General features: G+C 40.6%; 1 long non-coding RNA gene across 2 annotated transcripts in view; it reads left to right on the top strand.

Moving 5' to 3' along the window:
- Positions 1 to 19,255, top strand: part of LOC116528138 — a 30,886-nt gene extending 11,631 nt beyond the window's left edge. Inside the window, exons 2-4 of one of the 2 annotated variants that reach the window (XR_004258874.1) lie at positions 8,751 to 8,820; positions 12,288 to 12,455; positions 14,085 to 19,255. This is a non-coding gene — a long non-coding RNA (uncharacterized LOC116528138). The remainder of the gene's footprint in view (positions 1 to 8,750; positions 8,821 to 12,287; positions 12,456 to 14,084) is intronic. The other variant, XR_004258873.1, reaches the window with a different exon arrangement.
- The last annotated feature ends 1,652 nt before the right edge of the window (positions 19,256 to 20,907 follow it).

Below are 20,907 nucleotides of genomic sequence, written 5' to 3' on the forward strand. Positions count from 1 at the left end.
CTCCCCACCCCCCACCGTCCCTCCCCTATTTCCCCCCAACAGACCCCGGTGTGTAGTGCTCCCCTCCCTGTGTCCATGTGTTCTCATTGTTCAACACCTGCCTATGAGTGAGAACATGCAGTGTTTGATCTTCTGCTCTTCTGTCAGTTTGCTGAGAATGATGGTTTCCAGGTTCATCCATGTCCCTACAAAGGACACTAAATCATCATTTTTGATGGCTGCATAATATTCCATGGTGTATATGTGGCACATTTTCCCTGTCCAGTCTATCATCGATGGGCATTTGGGTTGGTTCCAGGCCTTTGCTATTGTAAACAGTGCTGCAATGAACATTCGTGTGCACGTGTCCTTATGGTAGAACAATTTATAATCCTTTGGATATATACCCAGTAATGGACCAGGAAGAAGCCGGAACCCTGAACAGACCCATAACAAGGTCTGAAGTTGAGGCAGCAATTAAGAGCTTACCACCCAAAAAAAGCCCTGGTCCAGATGGGTTGACAGCCGAATTCTACCAGACATACAAAGATTTTTAAGTCTTTAAACCACTTTGATTTGATTTTCATATATAGTAGGAGATAGGGGTCTAGTTTCATTCTTTTCCATATGGCTATCAGCCTTCCTAGCACCATTTATTGAAGAGACTCTCTTTTCCCAGTGTATGTTTTTGGTATCTTTGTCAAAAATGAGTTTACTATACATGTATGGATTTGTTTCTGAGTTCTCTATTCTGTTCCATTAGTGTATGTGTTTATTCTTATGCCACTACCATGCTGTTCTGGATACTGTAGCTCTGTACTATAATTTGAAGTCAGGCAATGTGGTTCCTACTGTTTTGTTCATTTTGCTTAGGACAGCTTTGGCTATTCTGGTTCTTTTGTGGTCAATATAAATTTTAGGATTTTTTTCTATTTCTTTGAAGAACGTCATCGATATTTTGATATTTTGATAGGGATTGCATTGGATCTGTAGTATGGACATTTTAACAATATTAATTCTTCCAATTCATGAACATGGAATAATTTTTCATTTTTTTGGTGTCCTTTTCAATTTCCTTCATCAGTATTTTGTAATTTTCATTATGGAGTTCTTTCACTTCTTTGGTTAATTTCTAGGTGTTTAATTTGTGGCTATTGTAAAGGGGATTACCTTTTTTATTTTTTTTCCAGATTGTTCACTGTAGGTAGCTTTTTATCATTGTATGTTTTGGTAATACTTTTAAAGTTGCTTTCCAGCTGCTATCTTCTTTTGAATAATGTCATGAATTACAATTAATTATCAGTCTGTATTTCTATTCAAGTCATGAATTTCCTGATTTTTCTAGGTTCTAAGCTAAGATGGTCTTTTAGCTCCTAAAATCACCTCCCAAGGGAAAAGGAAAAAGCAATCATTGCTAGAGAGAACTAAAGCTGGACTGCCCCAGTCACTAAGATGTCTACACAACAGAGGCTATTTCCCTTGGTGAATAGCTGACAAGAACTACTTGCTTGGATAAGAAGTACTTTTTCCTTTGCTCTTCTAACTTGGTTAGGCTCTACAAATGTCACTTGATTTTCAAGCAGAAGCATCACCAATGTTCTTTATCTGAAAGTGGGATACATCATCTAAGCTGCAGGGGAATCAAGTGTGTGGGAAGCAGAAAAGGGAAATTGCGACAGAACTGTTTTACCTTACACACAAAAAGAAGGCATTTTCCTGCTATAATTACTGATATCCTGCTGAAAGCTACATTTGTGTTTGCTTAAAATCAGCAAGGCTTTCTTTTGGGCTTTCTCACTTTTTTAGAGTATTTTTACATTTGCTGGTTTTGGTGAATGAAGCCCAAGATATAGTTGTAGACTTAGCCTGATCTATTTCATCATCATTCAAAGGCAGTTTGATTGATGATGGAGTGGTTGGTGGCTGGAACTTAGGCACTAACCCCTGGCACCCAGGCACTCTCAGGGACTTGCAGCAAGATGTCATATGGGGAACAGTGAAGATGGGGGCTGTGTATAATAGTACTATCAGCTACACTCCCCATCTATCTGCCCTCTACTTCTTGACCTAAATGGAAGGAGTTGAAGAACAGCCTCAATAATGTACAAATGACAGTTAAAAACCTTGTTGTGTTTTTCTACATGGGATATCCTTACTTCAAAACAAAATATTATACCAGAGGAATGTCTTTAGTCATCAGCTGCAATGAGAAGAACCTTCTTAGCACAACTGAAATTCTGCCCATCCACTCTGCTTTTGAGTGAAGAGGTCCCTAGTAGTCAAAAGGGAGAGCCTTGGGAATGAGGTCCAGGTCATTCTCTTTGTTTATCTTGATTTGGTCTGTACAGCTTGGATCATTCAGATCTCTTTTGGGAAGAAGGAATTCCCCTGAGGGTTTGCCTCCTGTCAATGATTATTGTTAGTGACCTAAGCCTCCTCCTTTCCCATTTTGTACACACACACACACACACACACACACACACACCAGCATAAAGGACAAAAAGTGATGCTAAAGATTCTTCCCAACCAGATCAGAACTCCCCTTGGTGCCTCCACTTCAATTCCTCTACCTTTGCTGCTCTAACCTGCTGGACAATAGACCTTTCCAATTACTCTCATAGTTCATGCTTGACTGTCCAGCCTCATCTGTCATATGAGGCTCAACCTTTGGCCAATCTGAGCCATGGCGGATACCAGCTCTCTACCCTTCTCCATTCAACAGATGAAATGCCTGCAGTCCAGACTGTTTACCACCTGTCCACTACCTTTTAGTTAAGACCATAGCTGCTCATCATTGCTTGTACTAAGTGCTTCCAAATCTCTCACATGCCACACATTTAGACTTCATGTAACTTTGTCACTATCCCAAAGAGACAGCAGGACAAAGCAGGAAAAAATCAGAGCATTCTTTTTCACTTCAGCTGAGATAAAATTTTCTGTTGGTTTGAGTCCAACTGTTCAGGAAACAAAGAACTCAAGGCGGTTGCATAGATCATATCATACCATTTATTTATCACATATTAGAGACTCTTTTTGATCTCTTTTTTGCTATTTGTGAGTATTACTTCTCAGAATTTCTATTTAACTCTATATGAACATTTAACTACTAGTGGCCTTTCTCCTACTTCTCCTATAGTTTGAGGAAAAACATATTTACATTCTCCAGATCCTAGGGTAGGGCTTAGACAGATATCTGTGTTAAATAAACCCAGAGTTTATCAACACATACTTATTGGGCACTTGGTATTTGCTTCAACTTTGTTCTAGTTACTGTGAGATTTACAGAATAAAATTTTATAATGTTCTCCCTTCCCTGGAGATGACAATTTTTTCAGGGGAGAGGGTGGACGTGATTAATGAGCATGAAACAAATAGAGATGAACGCACGACATTTGACGGTCAAAGGCTGCATTGTAGGCATTGAACTATGTTTGCTATAGAGGCATAAAAACAAACTGAAATCCCTGAGAAAATAAAATTTTTATAGTCATGGACTTGAGATGAAAGAATACAAAACAGGCACATCTTTCAGTCCATGCCAAACTGTTCTCTACAATTTATCTCTTTATAATTCTGTTTAGTCTAGTCTTGAATGCTGCTAAGGATCCGGTTTCCATCACAGTCATTGGAAAACACCTTTGCAATCTAAGTGTCCTCGGTGTCAGAATGTTTGGTTTCTTGCCTTTATATTTCCCATAACAATAGTGATCATATTTCTGTCCAGGAATGTCCACCACATTACATAAATGGCAAGTAGGGGTGTGATTCACAGGATCCAGAGAACTTTAGAAACAAGAGATCTGATATTCTGTGACATCTGAACATTTGCAGTTCATGATTATATCTCAGTGCCTGGCACTGGCTCACAGTAGACATTCAATAGTGACTGCATTACTGATAATAATCAATGTTTGAAAATGACTGCCCGTTGATGTGCAGGCTAGCTCACACTCCTAAAAGTACCCAGTTTCCCCAACAATGGATGCCATGAGCCTAAAAATGGTTGATAGAACAGTGGAATAAAGTATGGTATCATCATGATGCTAGGGCTAGGAAGAGTGTGGTGAGGAGAACCAGAGGGTAGGAGTTCAGAAAATGTTGTGGAGTTGTCAAATGAGGCAGCAGAGCATGGAGACCCGGAGGTCTGAACTGGGGGGCAAAGTCAGGCTCTCAGCTCCATCTCCTGTCAGCTGCATGAGGGGATCAGATCTCAGCAGATCTGCTCTGACATTCCCACCTACCTCATGTTAGAAAACGTGACTCTACTGGACAGGCCTGTGTCCGGATGTGTTGTCAGAATTTTTTGAATTGAATAATTGGAATTTTTGGCAGAACACTGAATACTAAATGTTCCTAAACAAGCTGTCCATGAGGAGAATGCATTACTAGTACCATTGGAGAATCTCCCAGTGCCCATAAAAGCTTCCATATTAGTGTACACATGGTTTGCCTGGTTTCCCTTCAGATCTATGCCATGTTGAGAAGATGTGTCACTGCCCTGACTCCATTCTCTTATTAGCTCAAAAGCAATGTTCTCACATGTTATAAAATAATACTGGATGTTAGGCTCGTAGTTGTTTGATCACACACTATATTCCTACCCCTGACCTATAGCAGAAGTATTCATGTAATTCAGCTCAGCATTTGGCCTGAAAGCTACAGCTATACAATTATGGGTCCTCAGTTGTAATGAAGTTATTGTACATGTAGTTGTATGTATGATTTGGCAATGTATCTGCCAAGGGTAATTGGCACCCAGAGAACTGCCATATACCAACTGATAATCTCTAGTTTGTAGTGAGATTTTTCACAGCATTATGGCCATAAAATGCTATAAGGAAAGTATGAACAACCCAATTTTTTTTGAAGGGAATTTATGTTGAATTCTCCATGAAAATAAAGCCTTGGTTAATAATTATGAAGAGGCCCTACACTCAGTAAAGTGTAGTTAACCTGTCTGGACAGAAGTTTAGAGAATATAAATGAAAGGATCCCAGATTTGTGAATAAAACCAATGACTTTAAAGAATCCTGTAGTTCTCATGGCATGGCCAAGACCTGCTCCCCTTCTCAGGCTTTAGTGCAATGTGAGTAGGAGATGAACTTGTCAGAACTGAAATCCCAAATTCAATGCCATTAAATGTAGCAGCACGGGTGGAATGTGCTCACTTCCTCTCTTAGCTCATTAGTCAGAACTGATGGCATGGCCTCACTGAAGCAGGAGGGAACCGGGAAAAACAGCTCCAGCATGCTCCTCAGGATGCACAACAGGGAGCAATGACCTCCATTCCTCCTGTAGGTCTCAAGTCAAGGTCACTTTCAGGAGATTCATTCTGAACTCCTCTTCATTTTACATGACAACCTCCTATCCTGGTGAGCCTTATTCTCCTTACCCTGTTTTTTATTTAAATCAGTTTTATGCATCAACTTTAACCTACCATATACTTTAATTAACTACTATCTGTCCCTGCCTAGTAGGAGATAAACTCCCTGACAGCAAGGATTTTTGTTTATTTTGATAACTGTTCTGTCCCCAGCACCTAAAATGATACCCAGCACATATTAAGTGCTTGACAAATATTTGTTGACCTGAAATCAATTCCAAAAACAGTGACAATAGGGCAACTTACTCTCTGCTTATAAATTACCTTTGTCTACACTTCTTTCCCAAATGATGGGCTTACCCTCTCCTCAGGCTTATTCCTGAAGCACCTTTTACTCACCCAGTGAATACTAAATGATGGCTAAAGCATCCAATTTTAAATGTCAAGGTTATAATTTCCTTTCCCTCTTAATATGACAGAATCTGTTACTCATGTGCAGATCTTGCAGTCTCTGATGGTGCTCTACCAAGCCAAGTGCCTTTGACAAGAGTCCAAATAAAATGGAAGAGTAGGCAGACACAAGGCAAATGACTATCTGGCTGTTAAGGGCTATTTTATAGAACCACAGAAAATCATACTTCAAAAGGACTTTAGAGGACCTTGTTTCAACTTCCTAGCCTCTGAAAGAGTTTTCCAGCAATTAGGATCATAACTCTACAAGATGGCCCATTTAATTGTTGGACCATTCTAAGAATTATTCTTTCTTACTGAAATTTGTTTCACTCTAAATTCTGCCTATTGGTCTTGGTTTGGCTCTGTCAAGATAGTTAGGAAAAAGTCTAATTCTTATTCTACATAAGAACTCTTCATAAGCTTGAAGAAAATTGTCATAGCCTTACTCTGACTTCTGATTCAACCTCAACAATCCCACTATTTTGTTGCTAATAGAATATGGTATGTTGTATACTCCAAATAAATGATTTTTAATGGGCAAGTGGACCAGTAATAACTGAATGAATGTACAGGTGCATGCAAAGACATGGCCCATTCACTAGGTTAATGAATGTCATGTTTCTGCAATCCTCAACATCTTAACCAACTTTTCTGGATATTCTCTACTTTGCTGGCATCCCTCTTAAAGTTAAATCTCTAGAACATAACCCTCCAGGAGAGATATGGCCTGCACACAGAACAGTACAGCTGAAAGCTCAAGGTAAGTTTCTGTTTTTCAAAACTCAAAAACTATATACTAAATGAAATGGTTTGGCTGTGCACCCACCCAAATCTCATCTTGAATTGTAGCTCCCATAACTCCCATGTGTTGTGGGAGGGACCCAGTGGGAGATAATTGAATCATGGAGGCGGTTTCTTCCATGTTGTTCTCATGGTAGTGAGGAAGTCTCACCAGATCTGATGATTTTATAAGGGATTTCTCCTTCCAGTTGTCTCTCATTCTCCCTGGTCTGCCACCACGTAAGACATGGCTTTGCTCCTCCTTTGCCTTCTGCTGTGATTGTGAGGCCTCCCCAGCCACGTGGAACTGTGAGTCCATTAAACCTTTTTTTCTTTATTAATTACCCAGTCTCAGATATGTCTTTATCAGCAGTGTAAAAATGGACTAATACACTAAGGCTAAAGATAAAACAAACTACATAAAAATACTGTGATATAGTTAGTAAATTTATTTCTCAAAAGAGTATGGGTTAATAATTCTGAAAACACTTGATGTGCATTATAGCTTTGAAGAAGTAATATATTGTCAAAAATGAGAGTGGGTTGGAAAAACCTAATATCCTGTTGGAAAAAAACAGTTCCTTTTCACTGTTGGAAAATGAATAAACAAACAAATAATGAGCAATAAAAATAAAAAGGAAAATAGGAGGGCTATAATGAACTCTATGGTGTTGGATTAGAATCAGAGGTGTATGAACTCATATCTGATAGTTAGATGATAAATAGGCAGATCCACTGACATCTTTGATTCATACTGTTCATAATGACATCTTTGATTCTAACAGAGATAGATGGATAGATAGAAAAGACAATGTGTATGCTTGTGTTAATAACAGTGTGTGTGTGTGTGTGTGTGTGCGCGTGCGCGTGTGTATTTTTTTTGAGACAGAGTCTTGCTCTGTCACCCAGGCTGGAGTGCAGTGGTATGATCTCTGCTCACCACAAGCTCTGTCTCCTGGGTTCAAGTGATTTTCCTGCCTCAGCCTCCAGAATGGCTGGGATTTCTGGCATGTGCCACCACACTCAGCTAATTATTTGTATTTGTAGTAGAGAAGGGGTTTCACCATGTTGGCCAGGCTGGTCTCAAACTTCTGACCTCGTGATCCACCCACCTCGACCTCCCAAAGTGCTCGGATTACAGGTGTGAACCATTGCAACTGGCCTGCCATTAGTATATTTTTAAGTTCTGTCTGCTGAGGGGACTTAGGAGTAATGTCACAACAGTAGCAATGGGTATACCTAGTGCTCAAATCTTGATTTCTAAATACCATTCCCCAATAAAAGGAATCCTGGTTTATTGGAGTCCTTGGAGACCTGGTTGATTCCAAAGTTGTGGTAAGGAAAATACAAAATGACCCTGGAACATATTGCAGTGGCCAAAACAAGAAAGTGCTTTAAACAGAATGTGGGCAGATCAAAAGGGCAGAAAAACCAACCTGAAGGAGTTCTCAATGACCCAATCTGCAACAGCAGAATACAACAAATATCTATGAGTTAAAACTCATACATATAAACACTTAAAAAACATAGCAGAAGAAACAGCTCTTCCTTCCAGAAGAATTTTACTCAGTAAATGCAGGAAAATGGGGGAAATAAGAATCATCATTGAAACTCTATGTTAGAATTGGTACAGGCAAGATCCATCAATGTGTGCTAAAATCAGTAGAAGAAAGTTTTCAGAGAAACAGGATATTTGTATAATCTCAAATATCTCCTCTAAGATGTCCACAAATTTCAAATGAGAAGAAAAGAAACTTTACAGTGGAGCAGCTCAGCAAGCACCAATTAACCAAGTAATACAGGTTAATATTGCCTCTATCAATGGCTCCATCAATATCACTAACCCCTGATCTTATACCCTGAGAAGAACACATCACTTCCTTGGTAAATTTCTTACTAAAAATGCATAACTACAATCTAATCATGAGAAAACATCAGCTTCCTTACACTGAGGAACATTCTACAACATTTATGACCAAGACTTTTCAAAAGTTTCAAGGTCATGAAAGATGAGGAAAGACTGAGGACTTGACACAGATTGGAGGAGATTTAGAAACGAGGAGAAATAAATGTGATGTAGGTCCCTGGATTAGATTCTGAAACAGAAAACAAAATCTGGAAAAACTAGTGAAATCCAAATAAAGTCTTGAATTTGTGAATAATATTGTACCAACATTAATCTCTCAGTTTTAATATTTGTGTTATGTGTATGCAGGATGTTAACAGAAGGAGAAGCTGGAGGAAGTGTGCATGGGAATTTTCTGTACTACTTTTGCAGCTTTTCTGTAAGTCCAAAATTCTTTCAAAATACAAAGTGCAAAGCCATGATCAAGGTCTCAGGGGTTGGCCACTGTTTCTGGCTCATGCTGGAGATGCCTTTGTTCCAACCTGTCCTTGATGTTCAGACTGCAGCAGTGTGCTCAATTAATGTTGTCAAATGAAGAAATGACAGTAAGGCAGCTGGTACTCAGGACAGGGCCTTGTGCCTAAACTACAAGGTGAGATGGTCCCCCATCCAGGGTGGGAAGCTCTGACTACCATGAAGGATCTTATTTCTTTCACGTTCTGGCTTCACCAAATTGTTGTTTGGGGTGGTATGACCTTGAGAAAGTTGTTCAATCCTTTTTATTGTAGACATGGGCATTAATTAATAGGGGCCTATCCTCTCTGCCTCACAGGGCTATGGCTAGGCTCAAAGCATACAATGAGGGTCCAGACCAGAAAGATGACTGTGGCATCCCCTTCCTCAGAATCCCGGCAGTATAACTGCCTGGCTAACGCCCATTCTGCTGGACATCACAGTGTTCCACAAGGAGCAGCAGGTACAGTGGTGGAGGGCCCATGCTCTAGGTTTATGTTGCTGGTTCCCATCCTATTCCAGTGCTGACCAGCTGTGCCATAATTTCCTAATCTATAAAATGAGAGTAGTGACAGAATTGATCTCATAAGCTTGTCTTAAAGATAAAAGGATGCAATTTGCAAAGCTTTTATGTTTTGTTTTGTTTTGTTTTGTTTTTTATTTTAAAAATTTATTTTAGTGTAAGGTGTCAGGAAGGAACCCAGTTTCTGCTTTCTGCACATGGCTAGCCAGTTTTCCAAACACCATTTATTTTGGATTCAGAGGGTACATGTGTAGGTTTGTTACATGGGTATATTGCATGATATTGAGATTTGGGGTATGGATGGTCCTGTTACCTTGGTAGTGAGCATAGTTCTTAATGTATAGGTTTTTAGCCCTTTCCCCACTCCATTCCTCCCCACTCTAGTAGTCTCAGTATCTGCAGTTCCTATCATGATATCCATGTATATTCAATGTTTAGCTTCCATTAATAAGTAAAAATATGTGGCATTTGACTGTTTCTGCACTGTTAATTCGCTTACAATAATGACCTCCAGCTGTGTCCATGTTGCTACAAAGGACATGATCTCATTATTTTTTATGGCTGAGTAGTATGCCATGGTATATATGTACCACATTCTCTTTATCCAGCCCACTCTTGATGAGCACCTAGGTTGATTCCATGTTTTTCTACCGTGAATAGCACTGTGATGAACATATGAGTGCACGTGTCTTTTGGCAGAACAATTTATTTTCCTTTGAGTATGTATCCAGTAGCAGGGTAAATGGGTGTAATGCTTTTGAAAGTTGACTTGCAACATGGTAAATGCTACAGAGTGTTTGCTCTTAACATTTAAAGATCTCAGTAAGATCTTTCTTCCTGTTGCTTCATGATGTGACTCAGAATACTATTTAATTCTTCTGAGTATGGCAACTTGCGCCCTCCTAAACTATAGGCTGTTCGAGGGCAGGGACACATGTGATTTGTGCTTTTGCCTTCCCTAGTACAATGCATTGTGCAGAGGAGCTGCTCAATAAATATCTGATGATGGATTGATTCATAAGGCCTAAAGCCAATGTTCTCCTATTTCACAATTTTGCTTCAGGTCAACTTGTCATCTGTATACATTTAAACAAACTTGGAAAACAGAAAATTCTCTAGTGTTAGAACTGGTCTTTCCTGAAGTCTGTCAGAGTTTGCTAAGGGAGTAGTTAGCTTTTTGACATCCCTCCCTCCCAACCCCCTCTACCAAAAAATCATTCCATCAGCACCATATCTGAGAAGACAAATTCAGAAATAGTGAGCCCAGTGCTCAAGCTTTGTGCTCTACCCTTCTTTTTTTCTCTTGTCTGGGGGACAAAAAAAAAATCCTGCCATCTACTTCCCCAAATTATTCCTTTATGTTCTTTTCTTCCAAGAATATGCCTTCAGAGTCAACTCGAGCTTCAATGCTTGGCAGTTACTAAAGAAATAAAACATCACCCTTCTTGTTAAGCATTTTGGCCACATTCTTATTGGTTCCATTTTCAATATCTAAAGTGCCGTGCTCCTTCAGTGCCCTTGAAGACATACTTGTTTCCACTGAATGCATTATTTCATAGAGGAAAAAAAAAATCACCATTCAACTTATGAATCACTCTTATCTTTACTCTTCACCTTTCCTTCTCTTTGTATTTCTCCCACTTACATACTTCTAAATTATTTCTGGCCAAACATAAGGCAGCCAACTCGGAATCCTGAGTCTGTAGCCATCTTTATGATCATTCTTTTGGTGCCATTTGTATGAAATGAAGTCCCATAGACTTGGGGCACACTGCAAACTCCTTTCATCTTTGCAGACAGCAGCAATTGTGCCATGGAGAATTATCCCAATGCTGTTTCTCTCTTCTGCCCTGGGTTGCTATTTCTTTCCAACATATTATTTCTTCCTGTTTGGCCTCCATGACTCTACAGTGGACATAATTCATGATTCCAAGGAATTTGATTGCTGTTCTAACCCTAAATATTCCAGAGTGATAGGGGTCCTTCTCTACTTTCTGATGAGGAGAGAGGAGATAAAACTGTAGCACTGAAATCTTCCAAACCTCCCTTTCTTTTCTCTCCTTTTCTTTTTTTCTTTTCCTTTCTCTTCTTTTCTTTTCTGCCTGATGTCTTGCAGGGAAAAAACAACTGCCTTCTATTTGAAGAGCAACTGTGGGGGATAGAAGGCAGTGTAGCTACAGAGCTCGGGGGAACCCACATGTGAGTGTGGCAATGTCAGCATGTGGAGGCACACACTCCAAGGAGAACGGTAGTTCCTGGATGAGATGTTGCACTTCTCTGAGGTGATGCAGAGACCAAGGCAGCTGAGAGAAGTGGAAGGTCTGGATTTGAAAAGCCTACAATGAGTTTCAGTTCTTCCACCTTCAAACTCTCTAGGAGTCTGATCAAGTCACCTCCCTGGTCAACTTTGGAAAGGGGAGAGTCAACTTACATCTCCTTCACTGAGCTGCCATGGGGATCAGTGATCTCAGTGTTGGTCAAGCATTTGCAAACTGCAAAGGACCCTGTGGATGATGTTACCAGAAAATAAGATTCTATAGCAAAGAATAAAAGGATGGTTTTTAAAATGATCATCCAAATCAGTTGATTAATATAATTTGCACTTACTAAGTCAGGATGAAGCATTAGGAAGGGTTCTTGCCCACAAGAAGCTTAAAGTTTAGTTGAGAAGACAAAAGTACCTAACTTGTTCAGACTTATACAGCTGGATTCATAAGAGAGCAGATAAAATCAGGTGCTAAACTGTGGGCTATAGCGTATTCTGCAATGGTTCTAAGATTTCAGAGGTTTAAATACTTCAGATAGGAAATAATGATACTGACCAAATGTTCCTACTCTTGATACTGGTAATGTTTTTACTATTGTAACAGGGGCAGTCCATGGGATGTGGGTACTTCTGGGCTTATGGTAGGCTCCTGGGCACTGTGTCCTACCATTGTCAACCTGCCATCACAGAAAGAAGGGATGGGAGCCCAATGTGACAGTGCAGAGCTCAGGCTTTAGTGTCAGTCAGCCTCGTTCAAGTCACATCTCCTAAAGTAAGCGCTCGTGACCTTGGAAAAGTGATTTGTACCCTTTATGCCTTGGGGGTTATAACTGTAGCTCTCTCAAAGGATGGTAGTGAGGATGAAACAGGTGTCTAGGACATCCCATGTATGAAGAACAGTGCTTGGCATATACTATGTGCTCAGTAATGCTCATGACACTTGTGACTATTGTTGTTGCTATTATTACCAGTAGTATTACAAAGTGTTTTCCAAAGTGCTTCATTTGGGAGCAATAGTCCCTGTGAGCACTAGCTGTGCCTGATAGTCCTCCCAGAGGGTGTTCTGTGGTTCAAATATGTGATAATTGCCACCTTTTACATGAAAAAGAATGCACATTAGTATTGAAACTTGGGAGAAGATCTTAAAGAAAGAGATTGAACTTTAGCCAACCTAGGTAATATAAACATACTTGACTTTGGGGCCCAGTGATCTTATACCTTCTCCACAGGGCACACTTTGAGGAACCTCCTTTATGAGGTTGAAGAAACAGGAAATCTCCAATATATTGATATTTTCAGCTCACCAAGAGCTACACAGAAATAAGGAAATCAATGGGAAATAATATTAACCATATTGTAATTTTTAAAAACTCATGACTTACATATTTTAATTATTAGCTCATTATTTGATAGACTAAATTTGATTGAAATATTGACTTTTTTTTCTCTCTGGCCAATAGCTGACCTGCAATTTTATGAAAAGGAGAGAAGGAGCTTAAGAATTGACATACAAAGTCTCAATAATGGCAGCAGGGCCATAAGGAATGCATTAGGAGTACATGTGTCTCATGCACTGGTAAACACAAAAGTTAGGAATAACTCCCTAGACAATTTATCCTATTATGTGTGGATTTATAAAAAATTCCTCAGTTATCAATCATCCCTGGAACAATTAATTTCCAAAATCCAATCGCCACCTTATAAAATAGAGTCAATGGATCCAAATGCAGTGATCAGATTAATGTTCACTTACATCTGTTTGAAAATGTGTCACCACTACCAGCTTCTGCACAAGCCCGCCTTGACTACACTGTCCCTCTTTCAGATGGGTCCTTCAGAAGAACATGGTGAAGGTGTCAGGAAAGAAGATAAAGGTAGCAGGAGCTGACAAAAGTTAATGTCTGACATCGTCTGTAGAAATGTAAACAAATATAATTTTTCCACATTAGAACATGCAATCTGCAGACAAGAGCAACAGCAGTCCATGTAAAGGGATAACATACGGCCATTTCATGGGCTTGACCATGAGCACCAGACTAAGGGACCTCACAGGGTACTTATGATATCTGGCTGAACTTTCAAAGTTTTTCCAGAGCTGATGTTCCAAAATCCTAATTTAGGTTATTCCTGAGATTTAATCCTCTTCCCTTTCTTTCACAATACAGTCAAGAAAGTTTTGAGAATTAAAAACTGCAAGCAACTAGGTTCTGATTTTGGTCATCAACTGGTGGTAGCAAGTTTCCTGCTGGATTTGAACCTTACGGAATCTGTCTTAATGATAATTCTATCATTGGTAACTAGGCCTTTGTTAAAATCAAATTATCACATCAGAGGAGCAACATAAAAGTATGATCAGTTAAGATGCCTTCACTAAATTGAGTTTATCTGTTTCTTTGCACAGGATTGGCTAAGTGGGAATGAGACATTGGATTTGCAAGAATCACAGAGAAGGACAGACAGAACACAGAAGGCCATTCTCAGCCCTGCGCCACACACCTATAAGGAGTTCTCCAGGCAGTTGGACTGTCATTAAAAAAAGTGCCAAGTTCCAGTGGAATTCAAAGAGGTGGAAGGAGGTGATTGAAATGAAGATGATGTCATCTATTTTTTCTCCACAATTTAGCTTTGAGCTGGCCCTGTCACTGATACCTCATTCTTCTGCAGCAGCCATAGTTTATCTGACTATTTCTGTTCCTTTAACTCCCTATGAGGTATTAACAATCCAAATACTTCAATAAGAGTTTTTTCCTCTCTCCTCTACTGTCTGAGATCGAAATAGGGAATTTTAGATAAAAGGTATCACCAGTCTCTTCACCAGGAAAAATCAAGGATCCTGGGGATAGGGGTGGACATTTGTTCCGGCACCTCCAGAACGCTGAGCCCCATAACCTGGCTCGTCAGTGGGAGAGACAAAGGGAGTGTCAGGAATCAAAAGTACAATGACTGCCCCAATTATGAAAGGCTGAAGTCAATTCAAAAGGCTTAGTCTTTTAAGATCTCTAGAAAGCCATTCATCTGGGCCTGTCTATGCTCTCTGGGATCCCTCTGCCTGGAGGTTTCTGAGAGGTAAAGGGCGGAGGAGCTGCCCACAAAACTCTGCCAAGAACACCATTGAAGGAGGTACTGGGGCTGGTGGCTTATGCATTTCCTTTTTAAATACACACACACACACACACACACACACACACACACACACACACACACATTTTATATTTTTCCCCCTGCTAGTTAAAACCACAAGTATTTGAAATAATCCCAGAGGAATGAAATCTCAGATCTGTGGAATGTCAGTCATGGAAATTAAATGGACACCACGTGACCTAGCACATGCCACTGTGGAAAATAAACATGTGGTCCTGAGCAGACCTGCTGTTGACTCTAACATCTTGAGATGACAGGCAGTTGCTTTCTGAAACCACAGCCAGAGGTAGAGTTCTCCAAAGATTTCAGTCAAGGGTCTTTTAAAGCAAATTGTGTATTTACCCATGATTCTCCAGCAAATTAAGGATCTGCTCTTGGATGCTGGACAGTGGAGCTCCGGACAAAGCTGCTACACACACACAAACGTGCTCTCTCTTTCTGGCCGCAAAAGACCATGTTGTAAAGAACCGTCTTGCTCAATCCTGCTTGCAGCTGTGCAAAATCAAGATCTCTCTATTTAAAAGGAGCAATGAGGATGGCTTAACTCTGGTGTGACGCTAGAGGTGATGAGAGCCAGCAGTGGGAAGAGAAAACATGGGGGTATGAGAACGGCCCCCGGGAAAGGGAGAAAGCTTGGCTAGATATAAAGGCAGAGCCAGAAAAGATGCAGAGAGGAGGAGGAAGGGTAGCACGGTGTGTTTGAGAGGAATGGGAGGACGGAAAGTGGAGAGAGGGAATGGGAAAAGAAGAGAGAGAAAGCAAGAAGTAGGAAATGGACGTGAGTATGGTGAGAGAACTGGCAAGATGGCCATGTGGAGGTTCAGGGGATGGGTTGGGGAGTGAGCGTGCTGGTACTCTTTTCTCTTCACACAGCATTACTAATACAGAAGGCCAGGCCAGCCAGGGACTGTGCAGCTGGAATCAATCGGAGTAAATGTGGGCGGCTGCCCAGGACTGCCCCAGGGAAGGGGTGGGAAGTCCTTCCCTCTGGTTTGGCAAAGCCTGGCTTGAGCCTGCCAGTATCACTGGCCTCCTTGGGGCAGCGGTGGGGGGCAGAAAGAATGTGGCCCACTCCAAGCTGCTGCACACAGAAACCCAGGCCCCAGAGGATGGCTTAGGGTCCCCCCACCCGACTCCTCCGTGACTTCTTATTTCCACCAAGATTGCTGAAATAAAGAAGATTCAAATAGAGGATTTCTCTCCTCAAACATAGAGATGAGGGAGTGTGGATTCTTCCCAGAGAAAAAGCAAAATCCAGTCAACTGCCTGCAGGCCTTCAAAGCATGAAAATTGAGGTCATTTCACAGTCTATGGAAGCAAAATCTTCACTAAATTGTGCTTTGGATGGTTTGTATTTGCACTTCTCTCTGCCTCCCCTGAGGACCCCTTTCCAAATTTTCAGCATCTCAGTCATATGAATGGAAATATGTGTGTGGCCTCCAATACATTAGCTCACTTGCTCTGGGCCGAAGATGCCTAGTGACTGACATGTACCCAGCGCTTGTCTTCAGGCTGCTTTCAAGCTCCTCTAGGTTCCTGGGTCTCTCCCCAGGGTGCCAGGACTTGGAGTCAAAACCAAAGACAGGACATGACAATTTACCCAGTTAATAGAAATGGAGCTCTATTGGTTCTTTGAGAGGCACACAGCCAGCTGGCAAGAGCATTCAGACTGTGAATGAGACAAGCTGGTTGACAGCCCCAGGATGGGCACTGCCTGGCTGTGTGATGCTTGGCACAGGGATCGTCCCAGGACCTGGGAATTCCTATCTGTAAAGTAAAGCTATGGTCCTGGATGACCCCAGGGCCCCTTCTAGCATGTGGTTCTTTAGTTCTGCTATGAAACCTCCTCATGCCCCCTTCATGTCCACTTCCACCAATCTCTAATAAAAGCCTTGGATTCAAATAAGACATAATTTGCCCAGATTTCTTTCTAGACATAGAATACAATCTCCTCACCCACTCAGGAACATAAGAACTCTACAGTAAAAACAAAACAAACTATTATTTACCATAAAATTTAATTTAGAAAATAGGAATTAAACATTTCTTAAATCACTTTAATGAGTTTACAAAACTAAAGTCAATCTATTTGTTCTCTGAAGACTTGGAGCCAGAAGTTCAGTTCCATCTTTCAAACGGCTTGGGTTGGGGGTGAAGGAGAGAGAAGTATATTCGTATCTAAAAATGATTAAATGAAAATTTAATCCTTGATTATCCTCCTAACAGCTGGTGATGGAAAATCATGCGTACTCAACCAAATTTTAAAGTGCCTGGGCTCTGTGCTTTCAAATTAAGAATTTTTTTTTTTTGCAGTCATTTGACTTTTAAAGTTGTAATGAATGTCTGTTTTCAAAGCATCCAGCATAATGCAGGGAGCAACTATTTTAAGAAGTATTGTGTAGAAGTAATCTGCTCATATCCCCAAATCCCTGGATCTCTCCACGCTCTCTTGGAGCTGCTTCTTGGTCTGCATTCTGTCCTTCCTCCATTGCATTTTCTAGCTCCCCATTTGCTCTTTCCTGCCTCCCAGTACTGGATGGTCAAGATGCTCCACTTCTCAGACTGTGTTGGAGCAAGAGTTCTCAACGTGTTGCCCTCCAGCCAGCAGCAATACCACCACCTGGGAAATCATTAGCAATGTGAAATACTGGGCCCTACCCTGACCTGTAGAATCAGAAACTTTGGATATACTTTGGCCAAACAATCTGGTTTTAACATGTCCTCTGGGTGATTCTGATGCAGAAGGGATTAAGAATTGGAGCAGGAAAAGACAGTAGAGCGGAAGGATGTGGCCTTTATTATTTCATCAGTCATTGCTTTGTTTCCCGAGCACCCCAACACCCATCTTTTATGAACGGCTGTCCTTATGTTAGCTTATCTGTAGAAATGTTCAAATCTTACGTTGAAAAACATGATGGGAGGAAACAGGCATCTTTTGTGATTTTTGCTCTATTGCAGCCCAATCATGCTTTTTAATTCCTACGACCTCTCTCCATTGAGCTTTCTCATTTGAAAAAAAAGAGAAAAGTCAATATTGCTACGAGTATGTTGGCACCAAGGTAAAATTCAAAGTTAAGCATGTAACTTTGATTTTAATGTTTCTCAAATTGAGATTGTAGAGAGTCTGAACTTTCTCAAGTTTGAACATCACTGGTCTAGAACAGTGAGGGTTTCAAACATGAGCTGGCAGATGGCTCCTGATCCACACTGAAGTTCTTGTCAGAATAAGGCAAGATGTTTAAGTGAAGAGAGTTGTTGTCTTGTTTGCATTTGTTTGCCTGCTTGTTGGGACAAACTATTCCATTTAAATATCTGGTTATGGTCTGGATTATATCCTTCTAAATTTTTGTTGTTAATATGTTATTTACATTCATTGATGTCTATCTATATTTGACAAAGCAAAAATTGGGAGCCCTGAGGGCCGCACCTCTTAAAAATTGGTGGCAAAATGCAAAAAGCCCAGGAAACACAGATACAGATAATTTCCAAGGTCTCTGTGTGCTTTCAAAATTCTATCATCTTATCCTCATCTTTCTACTTTCCCAAAAGCAGGTGAAAATAGATTTCAAATCCTCTCATGATAGAATTGATTCCAGGGCTTTTTCATGAAGAAAATAAGTCTATGGCCCTGATACAGATGTTCAGAGGGCAGGTCTGTCTAGGCCAGAGCTTAACATGAAAGTCAGCACACCCTTGGTAGGATTCTCATTGCTGGTCACAATGGAGACCAAGGGCTTTCTATTGCAGGAATAGCTTTCTATCAGTAACAGAGCCTCTGAGGCAATCTGTTGCATTAAAGCAAAGAATCCAGGTATGTGTTTCCTCCATCACAATTTTAATATTTTCCAAGCTAATGCTTCTCAGATTCTCCAGATTCCACAACAGGAGAGATTCTGTCATCACCATTAACTAGAGGCTGCTATATTTGCATACATGTTCTATTCACTACATGTTACGGGCTGATTCTGTGCTCCCAAAATTCATATGCTGAAACCTTACCCCAATACTTGACAATGTGGCTGCATTTGGAAATAGAGTCTTTAAGATGTAATTAAGCTAAAACAAGGTCATTAGCATAGGCCTTAATCCAATATGACTGGTGTCATTATAAAAGAAGGAATTAGGACACAGATATATACATTACAGAGGGAAAGCCATGTGAAGACACAGGAAGATGGTCTTCTACAAGCCAAGGAGACCAGCCTCAGAAGAAACAACCATGCAGACAACTAGGTCTTGGACTTTTAGTCTCCAGGATTGGTACTTTAAATATGTGTTGTCTAAGCCATTCAGTATGTTTGTTGTGGTGGCAATCCTAGGAAACTGATACACTACCCAGTTGGTGAATCAGGATGCACATGCAGGAGAAGAGTCCTTTTCTGACCAAAAGAGAGGAGTTTGGGTCTCTTGAGTATAGTGGAAAGTCTCTCTGAGCAAGATTATTTTCCAGGAATGAATCAATGGCATTTGCAGCAACCTGGATGAGACTGAGGACTATTATTCTATGTGAGGTAACTCAGGAATGGAAAAGGAAACATAATATGTTCTCACTCATAAGAGGGAGCTAAACTGTGAGGATGCAAAGGTATAAGAAGGAGACAATGGAGTTTGGGAACACAGAGGGAAGGGGCGGGAAACGGGTGAGGGATAAAAGACTACAAACTGGGTTCAGTGTATATTGTTTGGGTGATGGGTGCACCAAAATCTCACGAATCACCGCTAAAGACCTTATGTAACCAAGTACTACCTGTTCCCCCAAAACCTATGGAAATAAAAAATTAATTTTAAAAAAGGTTCTTTTCTAATGTCTATGGCCGAATTATGAAGTTTTCTCAACCTGATTTCTCTGCAGCCTTCCACTAACTCAGAGGAGCAGTGAGTATTATTTCTGGTGAGGCCTACACATTTTTCCAGTTAACTTGCCTCAGGCATCTCATCTTCAAAGTTTCTAATAATGTTCACAACTGGCTTTCAATTCAGGAAAGTAGTCCTATAAAGACAACACTTCTTTCTTGCCCCAAGATGTCTCCAAAAAAAAAAAGCCATTAGCCAGAGGATTTGTTTGTAAGACCAGTACAGGAACATTCAGCCCTTTTGACCTCCTGGGCCTTTCTCTATCCCAGGGCAACACAATCGAGTGGGTTTCCCACAGAAAATCCTGATCTAATTCTATCCATCCCCAGTTAGTGCTTTGGAGACAAGGGAAATGAGAAGGATGTTTAGAAAGTAGGAAGAACACAGGAAGTGAGTACAGCAAGGATGGAAAAGAAAAACTCAAAGTGAGAGAGAAAACAAGAGTCATAAAAATTAGCACAAAAGGAGGAGAGAAAAAGAACAAAGAGGAAAAAGATAAGAACATAATTAACAAGGGGGGAAAGAATCAGGCTACATACGACAATCAAGTGTTTTAAAGTAGTCATGAAAGCGAGAACAAAATACCAAAGAGGACTAGTTTAAAATGTAGCCCCAAATGTGCACCTGTGTGTGTGTTTGTCAACGGTACTCGTGATCTAAAACCCGAAGATCAAATTGGAGCTAATGCTCTGAGCAGAAAAGCATGATACAAATGCTCATTAGTACCACTTTAAGTGCCTTCTGTTTAATCACTTGTTTCTTTAAAGTGACCGTATTTTCAGTAGTGTGATCAGTGCTTGTTAGTAAATCATATTGTTTGAGCTTCCACATGTGGGTTCACATTCCCCTTTATTTTATTTCAAATCCAGGATCTGGCCTTAGTGCGGGTCCATCTTTTCTTCTGGTGGCTATGAGGTTGATAATTTAGTCAATGACTGTGACGCATAGAATGAATTCAGCATTTCCTTTCTTTTCTTTTTAGAGACAGTCCTGATCTGTCACCCAGGCTACAGTACAGCAGCCCAATCATAGCTTACTCCAGCCTTGAACTCCTGGGCGCAAGGGATCCTCCTATCTCAGCCTCTTAGTAGGTAGGCCTACAGGTGTGAACTACCATGCCAAGCTAATTTTTTTTTTTTTTTAATTTGTAGTAGAGACAGAGTCTTGCTATGTTGTCCAAGCTGGTCATGAACTCCTGGGCTTAAACTAAGCAATCCTCCTGCCTTAGC

Source organism: Sapajus apella, unplaced genomic scaffold (assembly GCF_009761245.1).
Source record: "Sapajus apella isolate SASKATOON/1434 unplaced genomic scaffold, GSC_monkey_1.0 scaffold57, whole genome shotgun sequence".
Lineage (NCBI taxonomy): Eukaryota > Metazoa > Chordata > Mammalia > Primates > Cebidae > Sapajus > Sapajus apella.